Here is an 18,425-nt window from a genome sequence, read left to right on the forward strand (position 1 = left end):
AACCCTGAACATGGGAGGAAGCATGGCATGGAGAAAAATGCTCAGGGTAGCCATGAGTTACAGACATGGCAGTGTGGGTTACTGAGGATACTCATATGCTAGATATAGAAATGGAAATGGAAAATGGAAAAGAAGTGACAATATGGAAATGAAACGAAAATGAGAAATGAAATTGCTTGAGTTAATAAATAATTAAAGCGAAGTAAGACACACTACCTGAGGGCTTACTGAGTAAGGTGAGTGCTATGATAAGTATCAATTGTAGCTGAATCTGGGTTAACTTGGTTAGGCTTCAAACGATTTCAGGGTAGAGGGAAGCTGCTTGTATGGGCGGGTAAGTTTCCCTATTCTCAGGAACTTCACCGGTAAACTTGGATTATGAATGAATGACTTTTGGAAATGGAAGTAAAAGCTTATGAAAGTTTGTGTTGTATATCTATATGATTATGGTTATGGAAATGTATATTTTCTGAGAAGATACTATCACTGATATGACATATGCTATGAAACAATGAATCTCATATTGTCACACACTGTAAATAATTTATTCCTTCTTATTGAGATGTGTCTCACCCAAACATCTAAATAGTTTAGGAAACCGAGATCGAACCGGTGATAGAGCTTCCAGATAGAGTGGAGTTGATACCCTGACATACAGGGTGAGTGTGTAACTAGGGATGGATGATTCCCATAGAGTTTTGTTATTTTGGGATGTATATTGATGTATAAACTTCTGGTTAGTTGACACTCTGGTATGTGTATTCATTGTGATGTATATATATATATATATATATATATATATATATATTTTGTGACTTCTGCTAATTGGAATACTGGTATGACTATTTTAGCTGGTACCCACCCCAGGCCAAGTCGTGTTTAAATGGTATCAGGGTGGTGACGTGGCCTATATGTTATGTTTGTTAATATGTGGGAAAAAAAATTGGTATGAAAAATCGGGGCATCACAGTTTGTTATCAAAACCTAGGTTTGCTAGGTTCTACAGACTTTAGTAAATAGCGGAATACAATACTAGAGTGTAGGAATGAATATTGATAAGATATGAACCAGTTGTTGTAGGATGAGATTAGAATTTAGGGTTCTGTCTTACGACCTGCAAGAAGGGGTTATATGAATATTTCTATGTTTTTCTTAGGGGTGACGATTCCAGGAAAACCATGGATACTATCGTTGGGTCTTGTTTTTGGTGGTAAGAGTGAATTCTAAATGGGAACTGAGGATAATAAGATAGATGATTTTAGGGGGATGTTTGATAAGTTATAGTCTAATGAATATATTGATTGTGATAATGATGAATTTCTGAGGTTGGTTGTTTCCTTTTCAGGATGAACCTTGGGAACAGTGACATGACTGCTGTGGGTGATGGAGCAGAACCTTCTAGTGTGGGGGGTAGAGATTCTGACACAGTATTGTGCAGTGTCACTCAGCAGGTAATAGCTGAGATGGCTAGGAGTTAGGGGGAGCAGAGCTGCATAATCGAGTAGTTTACATGTATGAGACCTCCATCCTCTACTAAAGGAGAAGACTTGATAGTGTCTGAGAATTGGGTCCACGATGTTGAGGACATGCTAGCAGTGCTCCCGTGTACCAATGAACAGAAGGTGTCATTTGCAACATTCAAGCTGACTAGGGAAGCAAAACGTAGGTGGAGATTAGCAAGGTTGATTGAGGTGCAGAGACCGAATCCTGGCGCCGGTGATGTGGGGTCGATTCAAGGAATTATTTTTTGAACTATATTTTCATACTATTGTCTGATGTGCAAAGGCAGTAGAGTTCCAGCACCTGACTTAGGGGCAGATGAAGGTGTAACAGTACGTAGCCTGGTTTATTGAGTTGTCACGGTTTGCCTTTCATTTTGCACCAAATGAGGAGAAGAAGGTGAGAAAGTTCGAGAAGGTCATAGGTTTTCGGGTCCAGACATTTGCTGAGGTTGTGGATAGAGCTTCATTGATTGAGAGTGGCATGCAGAGAGGCGTCGCAACTCAGAGTCAAAGGAAGAGGCTGGTACCTTAAGAGTTTCAGGTAGGATCCAGTCGAAGGCCATGGAGGAGGCAGGACAGTAGAGGAGGATGGAGACCGAGGGTAGGAGATAAAGTAAGACAGGGTAAACAGATGCCCCCTCCTTGCCCCACATGTTAAAGGAGACACTCGGGAGAACGTCGGCTCAGGGAAACGGTTTGCTATCGGTGTTATGTGTTGACACCCGAAAATGCGGAGGCAGCCAGAGATGTCATGACAAGTACCATTTCAATTTTGTCATTTAAAGCAACTGCATTGTTTAATTTAGGGGCGACCCATTCCTTCATCGCCCAAGAATTCAAAAAATTGTGTGGGTTTGAAACTCAACGGTTGGGGGTTAGTTTATCAGTAGCAACACCGACAGGGGCTGTGGGGACATGTGATATAGTACTTAGCAATTATCTAGTGTGTATTTAGGGGAGATTTTTAATGGTTGATCCAGTTGTCTTGGATATGCATGGATTCGAGGTGATATTGGGTATGGACTTACTAGTCGCTCACTATGCCAATATGGATTGTCATCAGAAAGAGGTTGTGTTCAGACCTCCAGGGAAATAGGAGTACAGATTTATGGGATCTTGTGTACATACTCCACCATAGTTTTTATCCGCCATTCACATGAGGAGATTATTGCTAGATAGTTGTCAGGGTTTTGTGGCCTGTGAAAGGCAGTGCTAGAGGGTGAGTTGAAGATGGGGGTAGCCCAATAGTAAGGGATTTTCCTGATATTTTTCTTGAGTATTTGCCGGGACCACCTCCTGATCATGAGGAAGAGTTTTCTATTGATCTAGTATAGGGGACAGCGCCGATTTCAAAAGTGCCATACAAAATGGCACCGACAGAATTAAAGGAATCGAAGGACTAGTTGCAGGAATTGTTAGAGAGGGGATTTATTTGGCCCAGCATGTCGCCTTGGGGAGCGCTAGTTTTGTTTGTGAAAAAGAAATATGGGTGGATGAGAATGTGCATCGACTACCATGAAATTAAGAATAAGTACCCGCTTCCCTGCATTGATGATTTATTTGATCAACTACAGGGGACACAAGTTTTCTCAAAAATAGATTTATGGTCTGGGTATCATCGAGTAAAAGTTAGAGCAGAAAATCTTCCTAAGATGACATTCAGGACTCGGTATGGCCACTACGAATTTTTTGTTATGCCATTTGGGTTGACTAATGCTCTTGCAGTTTTTATGGATTTGATGAACAGAGTATTTCACCAATATCTGGATCAGTTTGTGGTGGTATTTATTCACGATATACTAGTGTACTCAAAGAGCCCAGAGGAGCATGAGGAACATCTAAGGATAGTACTTTACATATTGAGGGAAAGGAAACTATTTTTGAAATTTAAGAAGTGCAAATTTTGGCTAGAGCAGGTAACCTTCCTTGGACATGTGATCTCTAGGGGTGGTATCTCAGTAGACCTGAATAAGATCGAGGCGGTAGTAGATTGGGTAGGACCAAAGAATGTGTAGGAAATTATAAGTTTTATGGGATTGGCTGGATACTATCGCAGGTTCGTTAAGGGTTTCTCTAAATTTTTGGGTCCGTTGATGAGGTTGACTTGGAAAGGGGTAAAATTTAAATGGTCAGATGAATGCGAGCAGAGCTTCCAGGAGCTGAAGCAACGACTCATCACTACACCAGTGTTGACGATTCTTTTAGGAGAGGATGATATCATGATTTACAGTGATGCATCGCATAAAGGGCTCGACTGTGTTCTGATGCGGCAGGGGAGAGTTATAGCATATGCCTCACGTCAGTTGAAAGAATATGAGAAGAATTACCCTACCCATGATTTGGAGCTTTCAGCGATAGTGTACGCACTAAAGATATGGCAGCATTATCTTTATAGGGGTAGGTGCGAAATTTTTACTGACCATAAGAGTTTGAAATACTTTTTTTGAGCAGAAAGAATTGAACATGAGGCAGAGGAGATGGTTAGAGCTAATAAAGGCTTACAACTGCACCATCAGTTACCACCCGGGAAAAGCTAATGTTGTGGCTGATGCCTTAAGCTGAAAATCCGTGGGTGCATCAGTATCTACAGTGGGGATCCAGCATTCGATTCAGATGGATCTAGAAAGAATGGGAATAGAGCTCATAGAGGGTGACCATCAGGTTTTTTTTTACCAATCTAGTATTGCAATCGACTCTATAGGAAAGAATTAAAGTGGCACGGAGGAGTGATGTCGAATTGGTAGAGCTGATAGAGAAAGTACAAGATGGTTTAGAGGAAGATTTTAGTATCTCAGATGATGGGACCTTGAGGTTTCGTACCAAGTTATGTGTACATACCGATCCTGAGATTAAGAAAGTGATTTTGGAGAAAATGCATCGATCCTTATATACGGTACATCCAAGTAGCACTAGAGTGTATAGGAATCTTCAGGATTCATTTTGTGGAGTGGAATGAAGAAATAAATTACCGAGTTTGTAGTACAGTGTTTGACATGCCTGCAAGTGAAAGCTGAGCATTAGAGATCGATGGGATCATTGTAGCAGCTGTATATTCCTGAATGGAAGTGGGAGCATATAGTGATGGATTTTGTCACTGGTCTACTGCCGGCATTTCACGGACATGATGCCATTTGGGTAGTGGTGGATCGACTTACAAAGACTACCCATTTTATACCTATTAGGGTTAACTACTCCTTAAACCAATTGGCAAAGTTATATATTCAGGAGATAGTGAGAATGCATGGCATGCCTGTGTCCATAGTTCAGACCGAGACCCACGGTTCACATCCCATCTCTGGAGGAGTTTGCAAGAGGCCATGGGTACTCAATTTTCTTTTAGCACTGCATTTCATCCTTAAATAGAAGGATAGACAGAGAGGATGATACAAATATTGGAGGATATGCTACGTGCTTGCATGCTGGACTTTGGAGGCAGTTGGTTACGGTTTATACCATTAGTCGAGTTTGCGTATAATAATAGCTATCAGGCCAGCATTGGGATGGCACCATTTGGGGCAATATATTCCAGGAGGTACCGATCCCCTTATATTGGGATGATATTGGTGAGAGACAAATATTGGGGCCTGAGTTGATACAACAGACTAGGGAAAAAGTTAGACTCATTAGAGAGAGAATCAATGCAGTGCAGAGCCGGCAGAAGAGTTACGCTGATACTCGCCAGTGAGAGTTGGAGTTTTACACAAGGGATTATGTGTTCTTAAAAGTGACATCGTTGAAAGGTGTTATGAGATTCGGGATGAAGGGTAAACTGAGCCCTAGGTATATTGGGCCATTTGAGATTATAGAGAGAGTGGGTTTAGTTGCCTACAAGTTGACTCTGTCACCTGCTTTGTCTATATTCATGATGTATTTCACGTTTTGATGTTGAGGAAATATATCCTAGACCCCTCCCATGTGATCAGATATGAGGCATTGGAGCTCAGTGATGCTTTGCCTTATGAAGAAGCGCCGGTGCAGATTTTGGATTGGAAAGAACAGGAGCTACGTATGTAAAGTATACCATTGGTAAAAGTTTATTGGCGCAACCATGCAGTAGAGGAGGCTTCTTGGGAGTTAAAGGAGCAGATGCGCCAGAGGTATCCGCACCTGTTCAGCGGAAATCAGGGTGAAGGTATGTAATTTAACTTGTATAACGTAGGCTAGGTAGTGTTTAGATTTTAATGGTTATGGGGATAATTTTATTTCAATTATTGTAATCTCCTAGGACCCTTTGTAACCACGGTATTCCTCCGCCATAGGTGAGGGTAGGTAATAAAATAAGTAGCCAATTTTCCTTCAGTGGATGGTGTATATTACAGATAGTAAATTTCGTGGACGAAATTTTTATAAGGAGGGGAGAATGTAGAGACCCAGAGAATTATAGAAAATAAATAATAAAGGAAAAGGAGAGAAAAGGATTTTTCAAAAGGGATTCAGCAGGGTCTCATTGACGAACGCAGAGCACTTATCGATGAGCAGCCTTCTTGGCTCGTTGATGAGGACTCGTCTCTCATCAATAAGAAATTACTGAGAGAGGTTTAGTGGAGCCTGAATTTTGTCGATGAGGGTTACGAGTTTGTTGATGAACTTCCATCATGGACTTGTCGACGAGATGACGTGTCTTATTGACGAATTCGCACCTCATAAAAACATCAACCTCAGGACTTCAATGAAATTTTCATGCAACTTGTTACTTTCTCTCTCTAAAATAGACTCCCTAACCTTCTCTTTAGATTTTCAGCTTTGTTCTTCACCAGTTCAATGATTGGAAGCCGCCACGCTGCTCCTGGGAAGATTCTCTTCAAGTCTACTAGAGTAGTTCATTGGTTAGGCCAACTTGGGCACCATCCCAAAATCTAGGTAAGTTGGTTATTTTAAGTTTTATAAGGTATTTGGTATTTCTAGACCGAGTAAAATTGTAGTAGATTGAATAATACTGAAGTTTTTTTTTGGGAAAATGTAAATTTTAGCATGTTGAGCTAGGAACACTGTAGGTGTAAGTTTGGATTAAATTGCGAGCATCTTGGTAAGTTAGGTAAGGGGAATAAATTATAGCATGTATTTTTGTGAAATACTGGGTGAGTTATATGTGAAATGATTTATTGTATTTTTTCCTGAAATTATTATGATATGATTAATAAATGAAATTTGTGTGGCATATGATTATATGAAAATGAATGAATGTTAATTGTGATTTTTGGATAATAAGGAAATGGGATAAAAGATGTATAGAAATTATTTTTGTAAAAACAATGAAAGTATGAAATGAAATAGGGAAAATATGAAATATTGATATGTGTATACTGGAAATGATGAAACATATGATATGTAATATATTTTCATATATGTATATATATATATATATATATGTATATATATATATATATATATATATATATATATATATATATATGCATATTATTATGAAATGAAACTGGTATTCAAATACTGAGAATTTATTGGTAGACAAATGTGAATTTGCTAGGAATATTGAAATGGAAATATTGATTCGTAAATACTGAATTGTGAACGGTAATTATGAATATTGGGAATGTGAACATTGCAACTAATAGCTGCAATGAATATTTAATTTGGAAATGTTGATGTGGGAAAAGTGAAATAGTGGAAAAGAAAACTCTAATGGAATAGATATGTAAACCCCAGCGATGGGTTATGATATCGAGCACGGTACCGATGCTAGCGGATGAGAAGTGCAACCACGCGGACTCGCAGAGCATATGGCGAGGTAGTACGATTGGACTAGAGAAGGGTTGTATATTGCCCCCTGGATTCTGGACCAGGGTATTTGACAAACCATTTGTTACTACAGACAGGTATATGGTATTGTTTGATCTAACCGGGTCAGCCAACCGCGGTTAGATCCAGCCTTCGGGCCGCACAACCCTGACCATGGGGGGAAGTGTAAGAAACCGAACCGTGATATATGGAATTAATTGAGGAAGAGAAGGATAAAATTGTACTTGGACAAGCTATGTTGACGAAGCCAGAGTTCATTGAGGAAGGCCTTCTGCTTCTCGACGATGAATTTCAGAGGCTCGTTGACGAGGAGAAGCTGAGAGGTTTCAGGAAATCAGGAATCTCAGGCTCATTTACGAGGCCACCATTTTGTCAACGAGTTATCTACTCGGGCTCATTGACGAAGTCGCCATTCGTCGACGAGGTTGGCCGAGTTAGAGGGCTATAAATATCCGTTCCTTTGCTTAATCACTAAGAAATCAAGAAAACCTCTCTCTTTCTTTCTCTCTCTCTCTCTCTCTCTCTCTCTAGATTTATTCCCCATACGTTGCTACAATCGTCGATCCGACGTTACCACGAGGATCAAGGAAGGATTCTCTTCAAGATTTGTGGATCGAATCTTTGTTCTGGGCATTTTTAGGTATTGGCGTAAAATTGAGGTAAGGCTCAGTTTTCATTTTTGTTCCAATATTTTTGTAGAGGACGAAGTCGTGAGTATATTCTGTACCGTGTTTTATAGGTTTTGAGAACTCGGTTCGCTGTTTAGGAGCCGTAGAGTTTGGGATTGGTCTTTTGGGGGAAAGGTAAGGGGATTCAGTTTATGTTGGTTATTTGTGAAATCAAAATCGGTAGAATTGTGGTTCACGGTCCTGTGTGCATTTTGGTTACCCATTTAGGGAAATGTAACGGGTAAAACTATGGGTTTTTCATGTTACAGTTTTGGGAAAAAGGGGGTATTAGGTTGCATCCCTAGTTTTGTTGGAAAACCGTAAATATATTGTGATATATATTGTGTTATAGGGATGGTCGTGCCTTGACTTGTTTAAACTGTATATATTTGGAAAATCATGATTTTAGATTACCAAATGGGTGTGGTTTGTTTAGTTATATAAGCATGCATGGTTGTGTTTTGTTGAAATGCAATAGGAACTGGGTTCTGAGTTGTTCTAGGTACTAAAAGAGTGTCTGGCTCTATATATGAGGGCGTATGAAATCGCTGGCCATGTTTAGCAAGAGTGTCCGGCTTTATATCCAAGGGTGTGAGCCTTACAGGCTAATCACCGAAGGGTTTAGATCCGCTAGTTGTACCGGTACAATGCCATGGGAGTCTAGGACTATGCCATGTGCCAGGGACGCCATGTAATGTGGGTCAGCTTTGGGTCGAAGGGTGTGACGACACCGGGATGCTTGATCATGTGTGTGTGCGCGTGTATGCACTGTACTGGAACTGTATTGTGAAAATACTAGAATTGCATTGAATTATGAATGTTTTGTGTCATGATAACACTCAAGTGCCACACACCGATATAACCTGTATTTGCCTTACTGAGATGTGTCTCACCTATGCTATATGTATATATTTTCAGGTCCTTCAAGTAACCAGAACTAGCATCCTTGTGTTAGGAGCGTAGTGGTCAGTGTACTGCGGATAGCGCTTGTGTAAGTGCTAGGACTTTTGGTTTCGGGTTGTCATTTTTGGGGTATGATTGACACCTAGTTTTGATGTTTTCTATTATGGACCCTGGATTCCTTTTTGTATAGACTCTGATATGGTACTATATATGTATAGAATAACCTTTCTCCACTATGTATATCATTTGTATATGGATGTGTTTAGGGTTCCTAGTAACCCCACAGGGTCAGACCCTCATTCAAGTATTGTGTCATTGATTATTTGTATGATACAGGGACAGGTTTGGTTACTAATTCACCCCTGAGTCCCATTACCGGGTTTGGGGCGTGACAGCTTGGTATTAGAGCTAACTAGGTTGTTAGGTATTGAAGACTTGGTTAGGAGTAGCTATGTGTACATTCTAGAGCGTAGGATGTGGAAAATGGGTAGAGTAGGTCGAGGGATGTTTTGTTGCTAGATAGGGATTAATTGGCGGTGTTCTGTGTTTTTCCTGGAATGACGATTTCAATAAAATCATGGCAAACCATTAATGACTTTTGTGTTAGTGTGATAGGACAAATCTGGACCTGAGAGGTGGTAGTTAACATGATTAGTTGTAGATAATTGTGTTAACCATATTTGCGTAGGAATGCTAATTGGTTCCTATTGGATTTTCAGAATGGAGCCTAAGGATAATAACTTGGAGGGTGGCTCTGAAAAGACTGCGAGTGATGAGTCTCCTTCAGTGCCTCATGGTTTGATAAGGTAGGTCATGCTGGATACCGAGTGGAGTGTTAGGAGACGTTAATGTTCTCTTACGGCTGCGGGGTGTACCATCGAGAGGTTCACACGTATGCACCCTCCAATGTTTCCAGGAGGACCCGATCCGTTGATGGCTAAGATTGGGTCAAGAAGACCGAGAGGATTCTTGAAGTCCTCCACTACACAGATAAACAGAGGGTCCTATACGCTACCTTCCAATTGTCTGGGGAGGCAGGGCGTTGGTGGATTGCAATGAATCTGTTGGAGAAGCAGAGAGCTAGTGTTTTAGAGATGTCTTGGAGTAGTTTCAAGGAGGTGTTCTTTAAGAGATACTTCCCGACCTCCACTTGTGATGCGAAGGTGGATGATTTTTCTGCTCTATCGTAGGGAGATATGACGGTGCAGGGGTATGCTGCTTGGTATATCGAGCTATCCCGTTTCGCGCCGTGTTTGATCTTAAGGGAGTACGAGAAGACTTGGAGGTTCGAGAAGGGTTTTAGGAAGGATATCCACAGGCTAGTGGGTATGCTTCAGATTCGTGAATTCTTAGTCTTAGTGGATAAGGTCACGGTGATCAAAACCAGCATCCGGGAGGATGAGGTGGGTCTGGAATCAAAGAAGAGGCCAGTACTTTCTGGGTCTCAGTCAGGATCTCGTCAAGGATCATGGAAGAAGAAGAACAAGGGCTTGGGTTACCACTAGAATACCGAGAGCCAGAGTTCTCAAGCAAGTCAGTCTAGTGATCGTTGTATTAGGTGCCACAGGTGGCATAGCAGTGAGTGCCAGCCGTTTGGGGGTAACTGTTATAACTGTGGCCAATCAAGTCACATGGCTCAGGATTGTCATGCGCCAAAGAGGGGTACGCCCGCTTCGAGTCAAAATTGGGGAAGTAATCAAGTTTCTCGGGGAACTTACTAGGCAAACACAGCTCTGACTAGGGTATACTCACTTACTCCAGCAGATGCTGAGCATTCAGGGAATGTTGTGATAGGTACTTTGATGTTGCTTTCAAATACAGCTGTGGTTTTATTTGATTCAGGTGTGACCCATTCTTTTATATCTTCTAATTTTGTGAAACGGTGTGGGGTTGAGACCCGAGTCATGAATGAAGAATTGTCTGTAGTTACACCATCCGGGAGTATATCATTCTATAAAAGGATGTTAGAAGACTGCCTAGTGATAATTCAGGGAAAGTTACTACCAGTGAATCTGATGGTCTATGATATGTCGGGGTTCTCAGACTGGGGATAGATTGGTTGTTCTCCAGTTATGTCGTGATCGACTGTTGTAGGAGGTGGTAGTATTCAAACCTCCTGGGGAGCAGGAGTACAAGTTTGTGGGATTATGTGTGCGTTCGATGCCATAGGTTCTTTCAGAATTACAGGCGAGGAGGCTACTCTTGGACGGATGTCAGGGGTACCTAACTTGTGTAAGGGAACCACCACGGGATGAGTTGAGGCTCGAGGATATTTGAATAGTTAGCAAGTTCCTGATGTGTTTCCAGAAGATTTTCCCGGTTTACCTTCGAATCATGAGGTGGAGTTTGCCATAGATTTGCTGCTAGGAAAGACATCGATTTCTAAAGCTCCGTACCAAATGGCTCTAGTGGAACTTCAGGAGTTGAAGGAGCAGTTGCAGGAATTACTGGACAAGGGCTTCATTCGACCTAGTGTTTCACCCTGGGGAGCTCTAGTGTTGTTTGTGAAGAAGAATGACAGGTCGATGCGCATGTGCATTGATTACAATGAGATCAATAAGGTGACGGTGAAGAATCATTACCCTTTGCCTCGTATCGATGATTTCTTTGACCAGTTGTAGGGGACGCAGGTCTTTTCGAAGATCGACCTATGGTCAGGGTATCATCAGGTGAGGGTTCAATCTGATGATATGGCGAAGAATGCTTTCCAAACTAGATATGGCCACTACAAGTTCTTAGTCATGCCTTTCGGGTTAACAAATTCTCCGGCAGTGTTCATGGATAAGATGAATAGGGTTTTCCATGAGTACCTGGACCAGTTCGTAGTGGTGTTTATTGACGACAATTTGTTGTACTCGAGGAGTTCGAAAGAGCATGAGAACCATCAGAGGTTGGTACTACAAGTTCTGTGAGAAAGAAAGCTGTATGCCAAGCTGAGGAAGTGTGAGTTTTGGTTAAATCAGGTCACCTTCTTAGGTTATGTGGTGTTTAAGGGAGGCATCTCAGTTGATCCTAGTAAGATTGAAGTTATGGTTGACTGGGTAAGGCCGAAGAGTGTTCAGGAGGTTCGGAGTTTTCTAGGACTGGTGGGTTACTATCATCGGTTCGTGAAAGGTTTCTCTAATTTGTCTGGGCCTTTGACACATTTGACTAGGAAGGCGGTAAAGTTTGAGCGGACTAGTGTTTGCGAGCAGTGTTTTCAGGAGTTGAAGCACCGTCTGGTTACCGCTCCGGCTTTGACCATTCCTTCGGGGGATGGCGGTTTTGTGATATATAGTGACGCATCTTTGAAGGGTTTGGGTTGTGTGCTTATGCAATAGGGTAAGGTAATAGCGTATGCTTCTCGGAAACTTAAGGATTATGAAAAGAATTACCCTATGCATGATCTGGAATAAGCTGCTATTGTATATGCACTGAAAATCTGGCACACTACTTGTATGGTGTGCAGTGCGAAATTTTCACTAACCATAAAAGCCTCAGGTATTTTTTCACGCAAAAGGAGTTGAATATGAGGCAAAGACGGTAGCTTGAGTTGATCAAGGACTACGATTGCACCATCAGTTATCACCCGGCAAAAGCTAATGTGGTAGCTGATGCGTTGAGTCGGAACACTACAAAAAATCAGGGTATTAGTGACGCTTTTAAAATAGTTGCTATATGTACCATTACTACTAACTTTAGTGTCGAATTAAAAGTTTTGTCACTAATAATGGAGTATTAGTGATGGATCATAATCGTCACTAAAACTGTAATACTATCACTCTAAATTCAAGAACGGTTCAACTCAAATTTGTTACTAATAGTAGGGTAATAGTGACAAATTTGAATCTTTCACTAATAATTAAAAAAATTAAAAAACCTTTAATACTAAATTTTTGTAATCATCAATTTCTATATATATCTGTAATTACATTTTCGAATACATAAACCGAAACCATAATTACTACAAAATTCGTAAATCATTCAAAATTTCGAATTCAAATACAAATTCAATTAAAATAAAGAAATAAAATATGTTCAGATAACAAAAAAAAATTCAAAATATTCAAAATTTAACTACAAATACTAGTACAAATTCAACTTAAAATACAAAAATTCCATTTGTTCAAATAACAATAAAAATTACAAAGAAATAGTCAAAAGTTGCATCTGACGTCGACTGTAGTGCATGCATGCATAGCATCGTGCTAATGTTATGATAGCCGCAAACCCTACAAATTAAGAGTCGTTAAAAAAAATTAGTATACAAATGGAGAGCTGGTGCTCAGTAAAATCAGGAAAAATAATTATATGATATAACAAATTCACAAAAATTTCATAATCATGCATATTACACAATTTGTACTGTAGTAGTATCAATAATGAAAAAAATAATGTCAGTATTTAAAGCTAAACACTAAGTTCACATATTTTCATTGAGTTGCACACTTGAAAGGTAGCCTATAAAGTCGAAGGGATGAAAGGGCCTTTTTCAAATTTCCAAATCCTTAACCAAGTGTTTCTAATATTTTCAATGATTTAGGCTCAGCAATGAATGTTTTAGACTTATCGGACCAAAAATATATAAATGAATGCTTCTTTAAATGAACTAAGCCTAAATTGCCTCATTTCTTATGATTCCTAAATTTCACTCATCCTTTCAAATATATTTTAACATTCATTTTATCATAACTATCATTGTACATGGTTCTTTTTTTTTTGGAAAATTTCAACAAAATTTTGGTAGCATGCCGTTTGTAAATTGGACATTTTCCCATAAAACTTGTACCTGATATGTTCAAATAAGTAATTTATAATTCAGTTCAAGGCACATGAGAACCTATATCCACTACCAGCATGCAATACACATCAACTGCATCCGCAATGCAGGAGGCATTCTAGACTAGCATGCAATTAGGTAGCAAGCAACAATTCACAATATATAATATATCCATTAAATTAAAAATATAAATAGCCGAGAACAGTGGATAGTATTGAGTTCAGTGTAGTATTGTTATTCATCTAAACATATAGATATGAATGAGCAACCACAAGCTCAGTACACATCGTTATTCAAATAAGGATTTCAGTACTTAACAATACTACACTGTCTTACATGTATGCATGATCATAAGGTGCACGAACACTCTTTATTCAAAAAAATATGCATCAACACGCTCTTTGTACATTTTTTTTTTTTGGGAAAATTTAAACAAAAATTCGGTGGCATGCTGTCTGTAAATTGAACATATCTCAAAAAATTCCTGCACTAAAACTTGATAGATTAAAGCAAACAAATCACAATAATACGCATCATGCAGATGCCAGTTAGTTTGAGCATGCGTGAATTTAAATCCACTACCAACATGCAATTCACAATGTACTACATCAGTCATGTATTTGGCGTTCAACACAAGCATGTATTTTAGTATTTCAATTTACAATGGAGATTAAATTAAATGAAAGAGGTGATCAATAAGAAGTCAATGGTTCCCTTTGTGCACAAAGTCAAGGCATCATGATTCATGTCACTGTGTCATAATTCCTTTTCTAAACACTCTTTAATATTGGAGAATGCTATCTAGTCTTAGCCACTAATGTAGTAAATGATGGGCTAAAGATTTTTATTGGAGGACTAATGATCTTTGCTTCCACAAATGTAGCATCTACCCTTCTTTATGGTGGTATTCTTTGTAGTTTTGTTTCTTTTTGATTTCATTTGCTTTTTAGGGTTCTTGTCCCATTCTTCTTTCCTTTTGTAATTTTTATATTTTTCTATAGACTCTTGGTTTTAAATACTTAATTTGCTGTGGTTGAATTGTTAACTCTAGCAGCACCTTAAATCGTCTCTACTTTGGGCAAAAGATTATATCTGTTGTAAATAAATGCCTCCTCCTAAGTAGCTTGAAGCCTCTGCTTTCACATATCTATGTGTTTTTCTTTCAAATGTTACATATGATAAACTAATCCTAAATTCATTAATATTAGAGGGTGACCTATTTTCAATAAGTGTACATTTTAGGAAATAGACAGGAAGGTCCCTTACAGAATTTCTGGTTCATCTCAGGCCCATTACACATGTTTGAAAATGTCAGTTTATTAATTAGCCGCAAGCATAATTATAAGCATATATATATATATATATATATATATCTCTCACACACACACACACACACACACACCACAGATAAAAAGTTGATGAATATATTTAGTCATTAGAATAAAGAAAAATAAAGAAAAAAATGGAAAAGGAAAGCCACAGATCAAACAAATATTTCATCTTCTCTTTCAAAACCAGCTGTCGATACAGAAAGGAAAGAAAAAGAAGTAGTTGCCATTCTGAAAAGAAAACAAGTGTAAAATGCATATGGGTGAAAGGGGGGAAACAAAGAGAACATCAAATGAAGAATGAATGCAGTTTTTCACACATCAAAAGAAATTTTTTTAGAATATATTGTCATTGCAAAAAATACCATGCACAAATAATCCAAAAAAATATTTTAAGTCCTACTCCAGTCATTCTCTGCTATGTTCACCATAAATTTTCATTTGCAAAATGATAGTAGGTCATTTGAAATCATTACTTCCAAAACTTAATCCATGTATCTGCATCAGAAGAACATTTACCTTATGTAGCGGTATTTTCAAAATCTATTAGTGCAAATAATAAGTATAATAACACACAAATATAATTTTTTCCAATTTTCTTTAAAGTGAATGACAGTTTTCAACTAAAATGAAAACCCATAACAGATCGATGCACTCAAACTGGTGAGAATCTTATGGATGAAAATAGATCATTTGAAAGCAAAGATTGTGCTAGCTACAGAATCCAATTTCAGAGACCCATCTAAGTGATTAACACTAGAAAGTAGTCTTAGCCCTTTGATGCACCTATATTGAGTTTTAATGTCAAAGAGCATTTCTACTCAAAATTCCCATTTTTATGAAATATTGTCTCATATTCAAAATTTTGATTGAAATTTTGATAAGTTTCATTAATGCTTCAAGATTTTGATAAAATTTGAATGATCTGTGGACATCTTGAAGGCAAATTTGTAAGATAGAATTGACCTTGTTTCATTAATGCTTCAAGATTTTGATAATGTTCCTTGTTTATACATTTTAAAAAAAAAAAAATTCATCACCCCAAATTTCCCGGAAAAAAGAGATCAAATTTCATTATAGAATTTCCACATAACAATCCACTAGAACCATATCAATCATTCTAAATGACGCTATTCTATACTACACAGACTAAAATCATCAATCATAACATGAGTAGATGCATCCATTCTTCCAAACAAACAAAAATCAATCATTTGCACGCTATTTAATTGCTTCCTGCTTCAGTGTTAATATCCAAGTTTATGCTAATGAATAATAACCTCAACAATGGACATATATGGTTAACATTTAACTTAAAAGAATTCAAATTGTTCTAAATCATCATGAACTAAAGCATCTATAGCATTTCAAACATCATACTTAAATAGCTTCTCTACTCAGCATTGAAAAAAAATGTTAGAAAAAAAAAAAAAAAACCTGTCCTTACCACTTCAGTTGTTCGAGCATTTGTTATATCGCCCTACACTTGAATAACACCTTCAATTGGAGCCATGGGTTGCAAATCAATAGCCACAATAAGAGGAAGGTCGCTATCCTTACACATTCATATTGACCATGTAAGAACATATAATCTTTACTCTTGATAGATGATTGCATAAATGAAAAGAATGATCAGGACAACAATAATTTAAACTTTGAATTTTCTTCCAATAATTATAAAAATGAAGAATCGCTTACATTTTGAAAATTGCTTGAGAAAATTAAATAAGAATTTAAATTCAAAAATTATCCTTACAATAAGTTTATGGAACATTAATTCCTAAGCACCTGAGTCATGTGTTGCAACTACAAAGTAGCAAATGCAAAGAAACCTAAGGTGTAGTATCCCTCACATTTGAATATGTAATTATGTAATGAACAAAACATAGTTGTTCCATTAATACTAGACCAACAAAAATACCCAATTGCTCTTACCCTTTTTAGATAGAAAAAGAAAAGTTGTTATTAGGAAAAAAAACCAAACACAAAGGGAATAGGCAGACAGAAAGATAAGAAATAATGCATGTCAATCCTGCTGAACATCCAAATAATAGGTTTCCTTAAAACACTCCACTATGAATGCCCAATGAGATGTCATGTATCATACCTTGTCCTAAATCTAAGATATATTCGACCCCTTTCCAGCACACATTCTTCTCCAAACAAATCCCCCAAAAAATAGCAAACACTGAACATCTCCCCAAACAACCAGCATCCTTACTCCACTCAGATACTTTAAAAGAAATGGCCAAAAGATCTTCTAATGTCTTTAGACAAACCCAATTTTCTCCAAGAAGTCCAAATAATCTGGTCCACATGCCCCAGGTAAATGAGAAGTGCAAAAAGAAATGCGAAATAGTCTATGAACTGTTAAAGCACCAAAAATAAATATATGAAGACAGTGCCTTTCAAGATCTCCTATTTTGCAACAGATTGTTGGAACTAACTCTATTAAGAACCAGCAACCAAATGAATGCTTTAATCTTCAAAGGAAATTAGGCCTCTCAAATACGACAACAGATCATAAAATAACTATTAGATCTAATCAGATGATTAAAGAGGGTTATACAAGAAAAAACTCTCCCTGAATCCAAATCCCAAACCCAAACATTTTTCTTGTTTGAAAGGTGGCACTGCAATAAAGAAAGCAAAGATGAGAGCTCCTCCACCCTCAAATCATTTAAGATGAAAATTTTTATAATTTATCACTAGGGATTAAAAAAGAAGGGATAACGGCATTATGGACGATGGAAAGGCAATAAAGACAAGGAAAAATACTAGGTAAGGCAGAATCACTCAACTAGATATCGTCTCAAAATTGGATGTGAGAGCTCTCATCTGATTTTTATTTAATGCAAGGAAAGAATAAAGGGTAAAGTTGTGAAATAAACCTCCAAGGACTCTCAGAACCCAAAACAACATCTAATGCCCAAATTCACATCCCAACTATTCACATGATCTCGAAAGTCTAATATCTAAGATTACCAAATAAGTAAAGCCCATCTAAAACTCCAAACCAGCAAACAAAGTTAATTCTGACACCCTATTGGAAAACAATAAATTAAAAAATAAAAGCAAACAACCTATTTGGTTAATATCTCTAAAACTAAAACAAGTTATAATTAAAATTAAAAAATTACAATCAAAACTAAAACCTAATTGAAATCAAGTTTGTTTCCGTCCTCAAATCAAATGAGAAAAAAAATGAGAAACAAAATAGAAGAATTTTCATAACCTGTTTCTACAATGTAGAGAGAAATGAAAATAGAAAATAGAAAACCGAATGACACCGAAGAATTCCTTAGTGGCGGAGGTCGGACACCATGGAGGAAAAAATCAGAATTTATTGTTATGATGATTGTAGACCATGGAGGAAAGAGACCGTAGAAGAAGAAGAAGAAGAAGAAGAAGCAAACCTCAGTGGCTAGGGTCAAAGTAGCCAACGGTGACGGGCGATAGCTGGGCTGCGACGGCAGCGACGATCCAAGAGTGACGAGTGACGGCGACT

The sequence above is a fragment of the Malania oleifera genome, chromosome 11, assembly GCF_029873635.1.
Source record: "Malania oleifera isolate guangnan ecotype guangnan chromosome 11, ASM2987363v1, whole genome shotgun sequence".
In the NCBI taxonomy this organism is placed as follows: domain Eukaryota; kingdom Viridiplantae; phylum Streptophyta; class Magnoliopsida; order Santalales; family Ximeniaceae; genus Malania; species Malania oleifera.